Raw genomic sequence first — 17,830 nt, forward strand, 5'->3', positions numbered from 1 at the left:
TGAAGAGAGAGGCTGCATCTGAGCTAAAGTCACTGATGCCTTGTGGATGCATGCCAGATGTCTGCCAGAGTGTTTAAATTTTCAAGAGATACTGGAAGTTGGGAATTTTTTTTTTACATGACATTTCTCAATTTTAAAATTTTGACTCAATTTGTCTTTTGGTACAAAACTCCCTGGATCCAACAACACATAATCTTTGCCATAAATATTTATATTAATACATATATACTAGTACACTGTGCTGTTATTCAAAGCAAATGTTTTTGAGGCATGAATAAAAGATGAGAAAGACAAAATATGAAAAGGTCTTCAGAAACTCACAAGTGTAGTGGGGAGATAGGCAACGATGTCACAGAAGACAGTGAAAAGTGACAGTAGAATGTGGAAGTTAGAATTTAAGTTTTGTGGTTAGGATCAGGTCTGCAGTAAACCAACAAAAACAAAGAACCCCAGTATCTCAAAGCTTGGCAAAGGATGGACACCCAAGTAGACGGCTCGTTTGTTTAACAAAACACCTTAGTGGATTTTGGGGGTAGGAGCTATGCATACACAGAGCCACAGCCTTGCACAGTTCCAGGGGGCATCATTTGTGTTTGTTATCTCTTGAGCATCATTCATGTTGTATTCTTTGTGAATAGTACCCCCGGGAATTGCACAACATGGTAATTGTGTCAATAAAGGTGGCCTGGAGTCTGGCCTGAGATGAGGATTGAGAGTTAAATCCTTCTACATAATAAAGTAACAGGAATTTTAAGTTTTTCTTAGTGGGTAGAGGCAGGCAGGTAGAGGGATGCCTGGAATGGACAAAAGAAAAGCGTTGAGAGAAAAGACATCTCTAAAATGAGGATGGGCCGGTAATTTGGCAAGAACCCGGAGCTGAATGAGCCTGGTAAGAGATTCCTTGTAATTTTTACCAGAGGTGCATGCAATCTCTGTCTTCTTCTTCTACCTCCAGGAGACACTGGTCAATGAAGTCAAACACCTTTTTCTTTGGCACTCTTTATGAATCAGGAGACAAATGGGAAAGACTTCACTGTCCAGGATCACACAGCAACAATTGCCCAAACATACAATGCCGTAATAACTTGCCTTTTTACTGTTTTTCTTTAAAAAGTTCAAAGTGCGTACACTTTCATTTCCTCATTTGTTCTGACATTCCAGCGTGGGCAGGGCAGATTTATGATAACATTATTTATAGATGGAGAATTGAAATAGAGATTAAATCGCTTACTCAATGTTGTATAGCTGGGGTGGTGGAGCCTGCACTGGAATTTGGTTCTCCAGGCTCCAGCCACGAAGTGGAAAGGACATGAGTTTTGGAATTAGAGGAATCTTTGTTTGCACAATCCTGATTCTGCTCCTTAACAAGAATATAGCCTTAAGTCAATTATTTCACCTAAGTCTCAGTTATCCTCATCTGTAAAATTAAGACCGTAAAACCTCATAGCAATGTAGTGAAGATTAATTTAGAAAACACATGTAAAGTCTTGGCAGAGAGTAATTCTCAAATAAGATCAGTTCTGCCCCCAACCCAGTATTATCTGGTTAAATTTCAGTAAAATTTAAAGTAATCAAAATGAATCCTTCATTATAGTAATTTTTTTCTAGCGTCATCTTTCACTGAGAGCAAAACATGAATAAAAATGTTTCAATGGGTCATTTAATTCAACAGGAAAAACTTTTGCTCCAATAAAGGTTATTCCTATTGGAAATAACTAGAAAGAAAGAGGACTATGTAGACGACAAGGTATTAGTTCTTAATATCTTATGCAGCAGTTCTTAAACTTGACAGTGTATTAGAATCCCCTGCAGGGTCTGTTAAAACAGATTGCTGGGTTGCACCCCAGAGCTTCTGACTCATAAAGTCTGGGGCAGGACCCAGTAATGTGCATCTGTAACAAGTTCACAGATTATGTTGAGAGGCTTAGTCCGGGCGCTTCCAGGGGTGAGGCCCAGCAATCTGTTTTAACAAGCCCTCCACATGGTTCCGGTGTGCTCTCAAATTTGAGAACCGCTGGGATAGTGACAAAAAGCATCTGAGAATATGGCTGCAAATTCGAATACAGATTGCTCCATTTACCAATTAGATAACCAGATTAAATGCAGTACCTCTGCATCCCACACAGAGCCTGATAATGTCTGTGATGCAGGATTCCTCTCTCTAGCCCTTTAGGCGTTGAGTGAAAAAGAGATGTCAGTGAGTCTTGCCAACCCACGCTGTTTTTTACTTCTTCACACTCTGAGGCACTAAAGGCTGCTTAAATTTGAGTATCATGGAAGTATTTAAAAACACTTCCGGAATCACAAACATAAAATAAGTAAGACAGCACTGTAAATAAAGCCAAGAGCAGTGGCATTGTTTGCATCTTAAATTTGTAATAACAGGTTTCAACTTTTTTCATTTCCCCTGCCTTTCATAGTAGAAAAATAAAAACCTTCCCCCACAGTTTCAAGAGATGTTAGTACATTTGTTTTGCAGATAGTATGCATGCTAAGAGGATTTTTTTTCTTTCCCTGCATCTCAGATACAAAATCTGCCTCAGATATTTGGTGCCTTTCTGATTTTGTGGCTGAGTAATCCCCCCCTCCGTGCCCCCCAGCCCGCCCCTTTCCGTCCCTTTTCCCTGTCTGGTATGTAACTCTGTGGGTCCTCATACTATCATGGCACGGAGCTTCACAAGCACCTTTATTTTTCCAGTTGTAAAAATCTCTACTTTTTCTTTGTTATTTCCTTAACTAACCTTTGCGATTGCCTATTGCTGATGAAGTATAAGAATCGTTGACTTCTATCTAGTGCCAGACACTCGGAAGTGTTTATCATGCATTATCATTTTGGATTCCTACAATACAGAGATGATTTTACAACTTGCCAGGGTGAAAAAAGAAAAGTAAATAAAAGGATCCAAGCAAAAAGATTCCATATCCCCACCCTAACCCTCCCACCCCCAGCTCTAGCCTCTATTGAAGTTGCCAGTGATGACAGAACATAGGAATATAGTTTGAGTCCTGTCTTTAAAGAATTTAAAAATCTTGTTATGGGTAGATGAGATTTACACACATGAATTAAAATAAAATCACGAAGCCAACGTTTTTATCTTTGACCGTTTTTTCTCCCCTTCGAGATGTGGATAATAGCACCAACCCTGAGGAGTTTGGGGATGACTAAGTAAGTTAAGGCACCCGGAGGGACTTAATACAGTGCCTACCACGTCGTAAGCATTCAAAAAATCTTAACTATTATCATTATGTTTTAAAAGAGGCAGATTGGAGCGTAGAGTACACTGAAGGGAGTAGGGAGGCCGGCTGTATGCGCTGGATTCTTGGACCTCAATTCTCCGAGCCTCGGTTTCCCTATTTGTAAACTTAGGTGGCTGGAGTGAAAAAACTCGAATAGCAGTTACAGCTAAGGATGCAGCTGTAGCCGGGCGGGCAGGGAAAACCGAGGAGGTGCGGGTCGGAAAGGGTTAGCTAGGAGCCCAGAGGCTGATTTGTGGGCGCCCGGCGAGAGAGGCCCCGCCCCGCCCTGGAGGCCCTGGCGGCCCTGTCAGCTCCAGCCTAAGAGCAGTTCCGGTGCCAAAACCCTTCCCTCCCCCGCTCCCCCGGAAGTGCTTTCCCAGGGTTCGGGCCGGAGAGAGGCCTTGTAGGCACAGCGGCTGAGGCTCGATCCGCTCCAAGTGGGGGCTCCAGCCCGGGTCGGAGTCCGGGGGTCAGCTCCCGCCGACCTGCGCCCTGCTCCCTCTCAGCCCTTGGGAGACGGTGAGTGGCCAGGGAAACGGACTGGGACGGCCGCGGGCCCGCGTCAGGACTGGCGTTCTCTTGCCCCCGCTGCCCGCTTCTAGATCCGGGCTGAGGGCTCGGCTGCCGAGGTCCGGGGAAGTGGGTTGTCGACCGTTGCGGACTTCTCCGGGCCAGCTGGGCGGGAAGAAGCGGCCTGTGGGTCCCTGGGATGGGCGGGGCGGAGCCAGGGAGGGGGTTCCCAGAGCTGTTGTTGCTGTTGGGACTCGAGAGTGGGGATGGGCTGGGCCTCTGTCCGTCCGATCCCCTCATGCGTTGCTCTCCCAAACCTCGCCGCTCCCCACTTTGGTTTTCTGCGTCCCGCCTGGGATAGCAGCTGGACAACAGACTCAATCTTGGGCTCCAGTTCCCGACTTCGCCGCCTCTGGGTCTGTCCCGGGCTCAGTAATTAAACCAGGTCCCAGGGGTGTCGTCTTTTCACTCCAGGGTGGGGCGCTGCCTGTAAATGCCAGGGATCTTTTGCAGGGTTTTTCATCCAGATCTGCTTCAGGGTTGTCCGGGATCGATCTGGACTAGGCTCAGAACCTGTTCTGGATACGTAGGTCACTGTGGCACCAGCATGCTCTGTATCATCTTTACTCACTTGAAAGCTTACTCAAGCTGTTGTTGAAGTAAACTTTAAAAAAACAAACAACAGCTTGCTTGAGGAAAAGCATTAGTTTAGACAAATCCACCCCTTTTTGTAGACATTTTAAATAAAGATGCTGTTCTGCTGTTCTCTAATGTACACTCTTAATTCCTTTGGCCATCCGATGTCACAGTTGTATGATGAGTTCATTCAGAGGCTGTACGAATTGATTGCAAAGAGTTGGACAATTACTATATCCTTTCCCGTGTAGTTTTGTTTACCTTTATATTTAGAATTGTCATTTTTCTTAAAAATTGTTCTTGATTTTCTTGAAAATTGTTCTTGATTTTCTTGAGAGATTCCTTACACTGTTAAAATTGTTGCTGCAATGCAGAGTTTCACAAAGGTGGGCAGAAGTGTTTTGTTTGTTTAAACTTATTCCATGAAATGTTTACTTCGGATAAAATGAGGATTTCCTAGAGAAAAAAGTGATGTATGTAGGTTTGGTGAACCGATTTTAGGTAATAAACTACTGCTGAAAGGTTCATAGGAAGTACACGTTTTCCACAATAAATGCTGATTTAAAAAACTATTTTTATAAGGGAATGCAGTTACTGCAGATTATTGCTATTAGCAGATGGCCACTGTTTTTGCAGCGTAAATAAAGTATACACAAATCACCTTCTTGAAATCATTGACACTCTGCACCTCTCATCTTGTGTGTAGATTAGGATTTATACTGTAGTTTTTTTGGGTACTTATGTCATTCTCTTTCCTCCCACCCCTGAAAGGGGAGGTGGTATCATGAATCAGGAAAAATAGACCGAAGTGACAAGTTCAGTGAGATTTCTTATGCAAAGGAAAATTTATGTCAAGGTTGTTGATTTTGAACAGGCAAAGGATAGGTGATTTTTAAAGTCCTTGGAAAAAATTGTGGAGAGATTAGCTCCACAGCTTTTCTTTTTCCTTTCATTTTCTTTCCTTTTCCTTTCTTTTTTCTTCTTTTTGAGACGACCTCATTTTGCTGCCCAGGCTGCTGCACAGTGGCACCATCCCAATAGAGCTCACTACAGCCTCCGACTCCTGGGCTCAAGCAAGCCTTCTGTCTCAGACTCTTGAGTAGCTAGGACTACAGGGACCAACCACTACAACTGGGTTAACTTTTTAATTTTTTTTAGAGCCTAGGTGTCACTCTGTTGCCCAGACTGGTCTTGAACTCCTGGGCTCAAGTGACCCTCCACCTCGCCTTCCAAAGTGCTGGGATTACAGGTGTGGGCCACCATGCCTAGCCTATTTGCACAACTTTTAAATGTAGATAGAAACTGTATATTCTTCAACATGTGAGGTGCTTAATTATTTAGAGCATAAGATTGGAATATTGGAATTGAGAGAATCTGAAAAAAGAGTTAAGTTAGATGTAGTTACTGATCTGCAGGTATTACAATTAATGTGTTTTGAAGGGAAATATTTCAAGAATTTTAAGAGCAGAGAAAGGTGATTGGGGAACATCAGATACTTAGGCATTGTAATTTTATATTATTCAAGTCAATTCAACAAATACTGAGCATTTGCTATGCATCAAGCTATGTTAGGCAACTATGTAAGGAGCAAATAAAGGTACAGCCATAACACATGAGATTCATATTTTGGTAATAATTTCTGAAATGAAGAGTTGAATTGTATTCTTTAGGCATACTAAAAATTGTTTTTTAATTGGGACTTAACATTGGCAATGGGTCAGTTGAGTGCTTCGTGAAAAGCACTATACTAGGCATTTTAGGATATAAAAATTAAATTTTTGTTTTTAGGAATTTGAAATCCAGAAGGGGATACATTTGTATAAACATTTACAACATAAAGAAACATTTGTAAATACCTACATGGGTGGTTTGAGGTAAAGTTTGGAGTAAGTTGTACGGGTTCATTTTTAGCTTAGGTAATGGAAATTAGTGGAGATAGCTCAGAAGCTACTATTTATTGAGCACTTATTGAACACCAGACTCAATGCTATTTGCTGTTTACAACATTTTCTCAGCTTCACAGCAATATATACCTTAATAATGAGGACACTGAGGCTCAAATATGTTAAGTTACTTGCCTGGGCTGTATGGCTAGCAGGTAACAGCCCCAGTTTGAATCCAGATCTGTCTGGTGCCAAAGCCTGTGTGTTTCTACCGCATTATGTTGCTTCCCAATAAAGTGATAACCTGAGTTTAATGTTACAAAGAATAAGACTTCTCTAAGACAAAGATTTACGAATTGGGAGTAGGTGGGTGAAGAAAGCCTTTCAAATAAAGAGAATGATGTGAGCAGGAGTGTGGAGGTGGGAAAGTTCATTGTGTACTTGGAGAAAAGTTAGTGGACCAGATTACCTAGAATATACTGTTCATTTTTGGGATTTAGAGATGAGGTTTGAATTTTAATTTGGGGCAGGATTGTGGAGCATATTTAAGTGCTGCTTTTAAAAGTTCAACATTTGAGGAAAAAAAGAAGTTTGACATTTGGGAAGTAATAGAAATTGCTAAGGTCTAATAGAGTAGTGTGCAGAATGATTTGATGTGGAAAGCTGACTTTTGATATAGTATAAGTACTGGGCAAGGGCAGTGGTAACGGAATTAGAGCAAAGACTCTGCAGGACCTCAGTGTAGTAGGTGGATGGGGAGGAGGGGATTGTTGGAGAAGGTTTAGAGGAGATAGAAGGTGAAGATAACACTTTGTAAGTCTTGGCAATGTTGATGGTGGTACTATTATCAGAAATATGGGCAAGGAGATACATAATGAAATCAGTTTGGGATGTTAAGTTTTTTATATACTTGCCAAATGCTGGAAATGCCCAAAGGCTTTTGAAAAATGTGGATTTGTGATTCAGGAGCGAGGTCAGGACTAGGCATATATTAAACATGGGTTTAGTGAATAATACAAATAGGTGTACTAGTTGAATCTGTGTAAGAAGATGAAAGTGCCAAGGGAGAATGTAGAGGGGAAAGAAAAAAAATTCTATTTTAAATGGCATTTTTTTAAAAAAACAGAAGGAAATACACTAAATGGATTATTTTATGGGATTATTTTATGCAGTGGGTAAAAAATTTGATAGTCTCTGTATTGCCCCTTCATATTGTAGGTTCACATGGAGTAGAATCTGATTATTAAAAATTCAATTGAGAAAAACAGTTTCCTTGCCCCTGCTAGCAAGAATACTATGCTATCATTACCCTATTTCAGGGAGGACAAACTATTTCAGCCTCATTTCATCCAGAGTGTCAGATTTGGTTACTTAAAAGCTATGTTAGGTTGTTTCTTTTGGACATTTGTTTGGCAAGTGATATGTGAGGAGTTGGAAGCAAATCTTTGATATAGTATTTCACTTATTTATGTGTATGACATTGATTTTGGTTTCAACATCAAGAACCTCCGAATATTCAAAGATAATATTTATGTCTCATTAAAGCCGTTGATATTGCTTTTTATAGAAAATGGTATTTAATTACATATTTTTCTTCCAGCTCTATAAGTACTTTTGATTAACATGAGTAGTTTTGCATTATAATGTTTGGATTATATTAGAGGGATAGAATAAGGTACTCTTATCCATTATATAATGACACATGAAAGTTACATATTTTATTTTGGAAACTTTAAGAACTGTAAATTTATAGAATTTCATGTGGTTTTCTGTTTAGGTATTTAAATAGGGGGACTTGAGGATTAATGTGTAAAAGATTGTAATAGTTTGCAGAATGAGACTTAGAGTTGTACTTTTTGAGAGCAAGTTTATTATTTTTAGACTAAGTTACCATGGAAGTGTTTATTTCCTTCTTGAGAATTAATACATCCCTTTTGTTTTTCAGGAATATGTTTTCTACTATATCACAGGCACTTGGGAATGTCGAAAGAGTCCTGCGTCAGTGTTGTTGGTGGCAGGGGGTTTTGTGTGTGCTTTGTCTGGGCTGTTTGGCTTAGTTTCAGTAAGCCTGGTATTAATGAGGCAAAGGTCAGGAGTTCCATTTAGCTTTGGTCTAAATGATGGCCAGGGAGTACACCCCTCACTCCCTCCAGCTGTCTTGGAAATTCCTTGGTTGTCATTGGTCACAAAGGTGACTAGATGAGCACCTTTGTTATACCATTGGAAGAGTATTCTAATATAGAGGAAACTTAGGGTAATGGCTGGGACCTCTGACTCTAGAATTAGAGTCAGAATCCTTGGGGTTCGAACTTGGGAGAGTCCCTAAACTTCTCCAAGCATACATTTCCTCATTATTGTGAATAGGTTAATTTTGGTTTGGGTATTACCTAACATTGCTTTCCTTTTCTAAGTGGGAGCTAGCCACTTAAACTTGTGGCTCCCAAAATGCTGGACTGTGGAGTAGTGTCAATTCATGACAGAGTTTTCCTTTGAGTGAAAGGAGAATGTAGTTAGCTTTCTATAAAGCTAAATCTATTGACATTTTTTTCTAAAATTATCTTTTACCATTTTTATGGTAACATATTAGTTCTTTTATGAAATAGTGGTGATGGTTAATTGGTAGTTTTTGTTTTTGTTTTTTAAATTTCCTTGGCAGAATGAAAGTGGCAACCCTGTGCGGGTCACCCTCTCTCCGTGCTCCTTTTTAAAGATTATGGTTCTGTGAAATCCAAAAATCTTGGCTTACACGAAATCTGAGAGATTGGAGGAGACTGTTTATCCACATATTTATGCATATTAAAGAAGCTTTGGGGTACATTCTGCCTTTGTGTTACCCTACAGATGCTGTATTGTGATTCTCACCACCATTGAATTTAATTTTGTTAAAATTCACAGTCAATACTTAAAAGACATTTCAAGGAGCAGTTCAGACTGTTTTCAGTTGAGTTTGCTCAGGTGGCTCCAAATTACTTGTTTAAGACTGTTTCTCAACCAGAGCCCCAGGAGAAAACTGGTGAACTGTGGGCGCTGCCTGGGGATGCTGCTTTAAATTATTGCTCTGTTGATTAGCCAACAAGATAAATAGCTCACCTTTGACAGAGTGAAGCAGCAGAAATTGGCTTTCCATTTCACTTCTTCTGCAGGAAAGATAGAACAAGAAAAGCCTTTTTATTAATATAGCAAGTAAACCTTGTACAAATATCAGTATTCAAAATGCTTTCTAGAGAAACAATAGTGCTGCACTGTGCGTAATGGGTTGTGTAAGTGGAGCCACAGAAGCCCTCCTGGGGACACAAACCAATTATTAACATAAGTACTTATTGAAATTGTATCAGTTGTCTAGATGAGAAGCTTATCGACTCCCTGTTTCACTTGGGTGGGCAGGCGGGTGGGGCATGGGGGTGGGGAACCTAAGGGGCAAACCTAGCCTAGGCGACTGTTAAATTAATTAAGGGTTAACATTTGTTTCCTTTGAGTGTTTTTGGTTGGGAAATTTTAAAAGTTGGGAATGCTATAGAAATACTGAAATTCCATTAGAATACCTAAAGAAAAATGTTCAGGTTAAGTTGAAATAGCTTGGACCCACTGTTGTTTAATTTAAAGAAAACTGTGGGTTTCCTGCTTTAGATATTAAAGATGATGTGGCTTTATAAAATTATGTTGTATATCATTGTTAGTAAATAAAAAACTAATGTTTAATTCATTTAGCTGTGCTTAAATTTTTCTCCTAAAATACTCCCAATGGCAGAAATGTGGATGAATAGTACCCTCAGAAGGCTAGGAGTGAAGCCCAAAGTGTGCCTGCTGTAAATTGAAGTTTTTGATGCCTGTAGGGTTTTATTTTTTTTAAATTTATATAAATGTTGCGTTTTGTTATTTTACATGCATATAGGTAGTATTTTAAAATACTCTCAACTAAAATTGATGCTCCTAAGCGAGAGTGGAGTGTTCATCCTGCGGCTTTTTATATCCCTAAGTCATGGCTTGTATCACTGTTTAGTAGTACTGTGCTTAACTATTTAGTAGTGTCCCATTTATTTATTTATTTTTAAACCCTGTGTCTGATGGTTTTTGTTGGAACATAGGAAATCGTGAACAATTTCTTATACTTTCCATGTATTTTTAATGAATAGCAAGCTGTTTTAAATACTAAGGAGCTATAGTTTCATAGAAATAAAATGATTTTTAAGCGAGATTTAATCTGTTAAATATTTTTTTCTATTTAAGATTTAAAAATGATCAATGTATTTCTAGTATTATAATAAAATATGGTAGTACTGTCTAATAGTGCTTTCTGAAATGATGAAAATGTTTTGTAGCTATGCTGTTCAATATGGTAGCGCATATATACCTTCTGAGCACTTAAAATGGATCTAGTGTTATAGGAGAACTGAATTTTTAATTGAATTTAATTTTAATTAATTTAAATGTGAATAGCCACATGCAGCTAGTGGCTACAGTATTAGTGCAGCTCCTTAAGGTTGGGAAGATGAGAGAGAAGAGAGATAAGACGTCTTCATGTCACCTCTCACCTCATGTTTAGGCAAATTAGACACTCAGTAAGTATTTATTGAATGAAATAATTTATCATTTTATTGTTTGAATTTTGAAGACCAGTGTTTGTGAAGTATTCTAGATTTTTAGGGAGGATCCATAGATTTTGAATTTTTTTCTTCTGTATTGATCTTCAGAATTTACCTTTATTCTTACAAAGGCATACATCATTGTGTGTGTGTGTGTGTGTGTAAAACTATATAATGAACCACCATGTACCACCAACCACTTTAAAAAACAGAACACTGCCAGCACCTTTGATGCCCCTTCATGTTTCTCACTACTTGTGTTTTCTGACATACTCCTTAAGTAACTGCCGTCTGAATTTTATGTTAATCATTACCTTACTTTGCTTTTACATTTTATATGAATGTCTTTTTTTTTTTTACACTTCCATTTCCCTCTGTCTTGAAATTTGGAAGTTAAACTCTATGTAGTTTTCCTTTATTTTAGTTCTCCCTGACCTCCAACAAGTGAGATACTTTTTTTTAAACACTGTTACTTTGATTTGCCTACACACTGAATTTGCAGATGTCTTTGCTTATCATTCTCATTTGCATCTGAGACCTCTGATCTGGAATCATTTTTCTTTGTGTGAAGTATATCTTTTAGAATTTTCCCTGGGAAGGGTGTGTTGGAAAATGCCTTTATCTTAGTCTCATTCCTGAAAATGGTTTTCCTGAATATATATTCTAGATTAGCAGTTATTTTTCTCTTTGTTCATTATAGATTTTATTTCATTCCATTCTGGCTTTTATTGTTGTTGAGAAATCCACAGTGTAATTGACAGTCCTTTATAGTTAATTTGTTGTTTCTTTATGGCTAGTTTTAGAACCTTTTCTTTGTCCTTGGTGATCTATATTTGCATTTTTATATGTTTGGAAGTTGGTTTCTTTTTATTTATCGTGCCTGGTATTAACTAGGCTTTGGAATCCGAAGATTAGTGTCTTTCAACAATTTTGGAGAAATTTTGGCCATTTCCTCAAATTTTGTCATCCATATTTTCTGTCTGGAATTTGTATTTGAAATATGCTAGATCTTTTTACACTACCTCTGTGTCTCTTAACCTGTCTTTTATATTGTCCATTTCTTTATCTTTGTGTATTGTATTGTATTCTGGATAGTCAGTGTCTTGTCTTGAAGTTAGCTACTTCTCTCTTCAACTGTGTTCAACCAGTTTATTGAATTTAAAAACTTTTTATTTTAACTATTACACCTATTTTTTTTATTATGGTAAAATACACATAACATAGAATTTACCATTTAACTTTTTTTTTTTTTTTGAGACAATTCACTCTTGTTGCTCAGGCAATGATGTGATCTCGGCTCACCGCAACCTCTGCCTCCTGGGTTCAAGCGATTCTTCTGCCTCAGCCTCCCAAATAGCTGGGATTATAGGCATGCGCCACCATATCCATCTAATTTTTTATGTTTTTAATAGAGACAGGGTTTCTCCATGTTTCCCAACCTAAGGTGATCTGCCTGCCTCAGCCTCCCAGAGTGCTGGGATTACAGGCATGAGCCATTGCACCCAGCCCGTTGAACAATTTTTAAGTGTACAGATGGGTGGGTGGCATTAAGTGCCTTCACATCATTTTGCATCTGTCACCACTACTGATCTCCAGATCTTTTTCATCATCACAAGCCAAAATTTGTACCCATTAGACAGTAATTCCTTATTTCCTCTTTTTTCTAGCTCTTGGCAACCACTATTTGAGTTTCTGTTTCTACAAATTTGACTATTCTAGGTACTTCTTAGAAGTGGAATCAGAAAACTCTAGCTAAGATTTGTCAGATCAAAAAGTTGATAGATTTGCACATAGCAAAGAAAATTCGAAAGCATTAGGTGACAAAGATTAGTGAGGCAGATTTCTTGATACCAGATCATTTCTTTTTATTAAACAATCCTTTAAGATTTGAGTGATTAGAGGAGGTGAGTTAAGGTTTTCCTAAGGTAAACTTTTACGTTACTATTACAGGTAGTATTGGTTAATATAATCCTTTGATCTGGTAAATTGTTAAAAGCTGGGTCCTTTTTCCCTCTTACTCTCTACCTCCCATTCCCAGTTAAAGCTGGGGAGGCTTGGGCATTGAACCTTGGTTAGAATATGAATTCATCCCTTGACTGACTGAGTAGGTAGTTGTTGGGCACCTACTATATCAAGAACCATGCTAGGCATTGTGTTAACATGTTTAATTAAGACAGATGTGATTGCTTTCATGGAGCACAGTCCAGTGGTGATAAGCTTTTATATACTTTGTAGTAGTCATTTATACATTTAAAGTGAATATATGTAAGAAAATATCATTTATATCTGTTGAAACTGTTTTCTGGCAAGGAGGAAAGTTCCAAGGGCTCTTGCTTAATAAATTATTGTAAGTATAGGTTTTGAGGTTCAAAACTATTCAGTTAAGCATGTTCTGAAAATTGACTGACATTTTCGTTTAAATTGAGGCCTTTCATTAAAACCTGACTTAAGTAAATTACATTCAGTCTAAAGACTGCCATTTGCCTTCTGTGGGGTTTGTGAATAGTAGGTTAGTGCCTTGAAAGCTGCATGTTACAGGGCTCATTTTACATCTCCACATTTCCTACTCTCTCAAAGAAAAGTTTAATATTATACGTGCTAGTACGTGTATTTTTTTAACATTTTATTTTGAAGTAGACTCATAGGAATTTGGAAAATAATAGTTCTGCATACCTTCACTTGGTTTTCCCAATGAAAACATCTTATATAGATGTCATTTATGAACACAAAAAAATTGACATCAGCACATTACCGTTAACGAGACTACTTATCTTTACAGATTTCGCCATTTTTCAAACCTGGACTTCTTTGTGTGTGCATGTGTATATATAGTTCTGTGTAATTTTATCCCATGTGTAGTTTGTGGAAACAGTACCACAATCAAGATACAGAATTGTTCCGTCACCATAAAAGAACTCCTTAGTGCCACCTCTTTATACTTACAGTGCCCCACATCCCCCAACCACTAGTTTTGTCATTTTGAGAATGTTGCATGAAGTCATGTATTACGTAATCTTTGGAGACTCATGTTTTAAAAATGTAGTTTGTTTTAATTCAAAAAGTGAAATCTCAGAAAGTTTACAAAAATAGAGAAAATATTCTTAATTCTATCACTCTAATACACTCGTTATCATTTTGGAATTTTTAAATAGCCTTTTTCATATACATTTTATATTTATAGTATATGCTCAATTTTATTTGCTACTTTTAAAAAACTTTATATTATTTTCTGTGTCACCATGCATCATAGTTTTTGCTATCATAAGAAATGTTGCAAAATATAAATAAAAATGAAATTAAGCCTAAGAGAAATGTCGCAGAAAACACCTTTGAGTATATGGATTTCTTCATACTTCTGGTTATTTCCTTAAGATAGATTCCCAGGTGTGATTTTTGAGTCAAAGGATATGAGAGTTTTTTAGTTGTGAAATGTGGTTACATTGCTTCTCGAAAGAATAGTGTTGCTAGTACTGTTTCACTGTATTCTTGTTAGATTGGGTGTTAGTGCTGCTTTCCCCCTCCCACAACTCAGTAGGTGAAAAAGGTAATTCACTGTTGTAGTTTTAGAGTGCATTTCTTGATATAACAGTTTTTTCATGAAGAGTAAAGTTGATTGTAATGTCAGAATGACATGAACTTTAAAAAATGTGATATTGCTTTTAATTAATTGGAAAAGCTTTTTAATATGTGTGCCATTGTTCAACAGTTCTGAGCTAGAAGTTGAATTACCACACCCTTCTCTTTAGCTTACAGGTTTACCTACAAAATGATTGCTAGTTCTACATTGCTTCTCTTTGGTCTTTATCATTATCTCCTACTTACTCTGCTCAAATGGATTCTCTCCCTTTCCTCCTGTCTGCTCCCTGTTCAGAGAGCTGCTGCTCCCTCCACTGGTACCATGCAAGCACCTCATTCCTTTTTTTTAATGTTGTCGGTTTCAAGTGTCTAGTCATGCTGATATGTAATACATTACTGTAATTTTTATAGTTAAGTATACCCCTGGGAGACTGTAGTCTCCTGGAGGTCTCAGGAGTATTGGCCTTGACTTTTTTGGTGGCTGCTAAGGAATTTATATGGCTAATAATATCTGAAGTCTGTATAAGTAACATATAGGAATATAAAAATAATAAGAAAATTGTACATCTTTTACTTTTCTTTATGTTTTGGGAGACAGCAGTACTCTATTCTGATAACAACAGAAGACAACAAAACCTGCCAAGCATGGTGAAATGCACCTGTGGTCCCAGCTACTGATATGGGAGGATCACTTGAACCCAGGAGTTCAAGACTAGCCTGGGTGACACAGTAAGACCTCATCTCAAAGGAAAAAAAAAAAACTCTTAAAGTAAAACAGAAGGTTTTTATTTTATTTTATTTTTTGAGATGGAGTCTAGCTTTTATCACCCAGGCTGGAGCATGCAGTAGTGCAATCTGGGCTCACTGCACCAAGTTCAGGCTATTTTCTTGCCTCAGCCTCCTGAGTAGCTGGGATTACAGGTGCCCATCATCATGCCCGGCTGATTTTTGTATTTTTAGTGGAGACAGGTTTTCACCATATTGGCCAGGCTCATCTGGAACTCCTGACCTCAGGTGATCTACCTCCCCTCAGCCTTCCAGTGTACTGGGATTACATGCATGAGCCACCGCACCAGCCCTAAACAGTAGGTTTTAATTGAATACTTACTAAAATTCAGATTCTGTACTTAAGTACTTTTTATGGTCTTCACAATAATTCTATAAATTTTGAGGTAGCTACATATAGAGATTCTCTGTGATATATTGAGTAGATAATTGAAAATGTTGGTTACAAGGAATCATAAAAAATAATGTATTTTTTATTTTAACTAGAATATACATTTCTTTGCCACTTTTTCCCTATAGGGTCAAGGTTTTTGTTTGTGGATGGGTCCTTTGATTAGAGTTCTGGATTGCCTTTTTTTGGCATAATCCACAGCCATGCAGCATTATCCATTAAGTATCCTAATAATTCCCTTTTTTTTATGGAGAGGAGAGAATATAAGGCACTTTCAGTGTAATCCAGGTGTACCTCATATTTTTGTGCTTTGCAGATAATTGCATTTTTACAGATTGAAGGTTGGTGGCAACCCTGTTCAGAATTCTGTATCAGTGCCATTTTTGCAGCCAGCATGTATTTACTTCATGTCTCTGGGTCACATTTTGGTAATTTTCACAGTATTTCAAACTTTTTATAATTACTGTATCTATTATGGTGATCTTTGATGTTACTATTGCAATTAATTTGGGGCACCTCAGACCGTGCCCATATAGGATGGCGAAATTGATCAAGAAATATGTGTGTTCTGACTGCTCCTCCAACTGGTTGTTTCCCCATCTCTTTCCCTCTCCTCTGGGCTCCCTATTCTGAGACCCCCTAATATTGAAATTAGGCCACTTAGTCCTATGATGGCTTCTGAGTGTCAAGTGAAAGGAAGAGGCACACATCTCTCACTTTAAATCGAAAGCTAGGAATGATTAAGATCATTGAGGAAGGCATGTTGAAAGAGAAAGCCTCTTGTGCCAGGTAGGTTATAAATGCAAAGGAAAAGTTCTTGAAGGAAATGAAAAGTGCTACTCCAGTGAACATCCAGACAATAAGAAAGTGAAAATCTTATTGCTGGTATCGAGAAAGTTTTAGTGGCCTGAAGATCAAACCAGCCATTACATTCCCTTAAGCCAAAGCCAAATCCAGAGCAAGGCCCTAGTTCTGTTCAATTGTATGAGGGCTGAGAGAGGTGAGGAAGCCTCAGAAAAAAAAGTTTGAAGCTAGTAGAGGTCAGTTTATGAGGTTTAAGGAAAGAGGGCATCTATGTAACATAAAAGGGCAAGGTGAAGCAGCAAATGCTGATGTAGAAGCTACAGCAAGTTATCCAGAACGTATTTATTTATTTTTAGAATTATGTTTTATTGTTATATAGGCGAGGGCTTTCTATGTTGCCCAGACTGGTCTCAAATTCCTGGCCTTGCCTTCTTATGCACCAGAACCATAGGCCTGAGCCACCACGCCTCCCCAGAAGAACTAATTTAATTGATTAAGGTGGCTACCCTGAACAACAAATTTTTAAGGGAGATGAAACAGCTTTCTATTGCAAGATGCCGTCTAGGGCTTTCATAGCTAGAGAAAAATCTATGCTTGGCTTGAAAGCTTCAAAGGACAGGCTGACTCTCTACTTAGGGGCTAATGCAGCTTGTGACTTGACGTTAACATTTACTGTTCCAGATATCCTGGGGCCCCTTAAAACTGATGGTAAATCTACTCTGTGCTCTATAAATGGAACAACAAAGCCTAGCTAACAGCACATCTCTTTATAACATGGTTTATTTTTATTTATTTATTTATTTTTTAAATTGCATTTTAGGTTTTGGGGTACATGTGAAGAACATGCAAGATAGTTGCATATGTACACACGTGACAGTGTGAGTTGCTGCCTTCCTCACCTTCACCTATATCTGGCATTTCTCCCCATGCTCTCTCTCCCCAACTCCCCCCCGGCTGTCCCTCCCCTATTCCCCCAAATAGACCCCAGTGTGTAGTGCTCCCCTCCCTGTGTCCATGTGTTCTCATTGTTCACCACCCGCTGATGAGTGTGAACATACGGCATTTTATTTTATGTTCTTGCGTCAGTTTGCTGAGAATGATGTTCTCCAGGTTCATCCATGTCCCCACAAAGGACACGAACTCATCGTTTTTGATTGCTGCATAATATTCCATGGTGTATATGTGCCACATTTTCCCAGTCCAGTCTATCATCGATGGGCATTTGGGTTGGTTCCAGGTCTTTGCTATTGTAAACAATGCTGCAATGAACATTCGTGTGCATGTGTCCTTATAGTAGAACAATTTATAGTCCTTTCGATATTGCTGGGTCAAATGGAATTTCTATTTCTAGGTCCTTGAGGATTCGCCACACTGTCTTCCACAATGGTTGAACTAATTTACGCTCCCACCAGCAGTGTAAAAGT

The 17,830-nt window shown here is 38.4% G+C and overlaps 1 protein-coding gene across 6 annotated transcripts in view; it reads left to right on the forward strand.

Moving 5' to 3' along the window:
* The first annotated feature begins 404 nt into the window (after positions 1–404).
* Positions 405–17,830, forward strand: part of FRS2 (fibroblast growth factor receptor substrate 2) — a 121,467-nt gene continuing 104,041 nt past the window's right edge. For 3 of the 6 annotated variants that reach the window (XM_078336842.1, XM_035256992.3, XM_054238592.2), the window contains exon 1: positions 405–889. The gene's annotated coding sequence lies outside the window, so the exon portion shown is untranslated. Of the gene's footprint in view, positions 890–3,615; positions 3,757–17,830 lie in introns of those variants that run through there. The other 3 variants (XM_035256991.3, XM_002752752.7, XM_035256990.3) reach the window with 1 other exon arrangement.

Source organism: Callithrix jacchus, chromosome 9 (assembly GCF_049354715.1).
Source record: "Callithrix jacchus isolate 240 chromosome 9, calJac240_pri, whole genome shotgun sequence".
In the NCBI taxonomy this organism is placed as follows: Eukaryota; Metazoa; Chordata; class Mammalia; order Primates; family Cebidae; genus Callithrix; species Callithrix jacchus.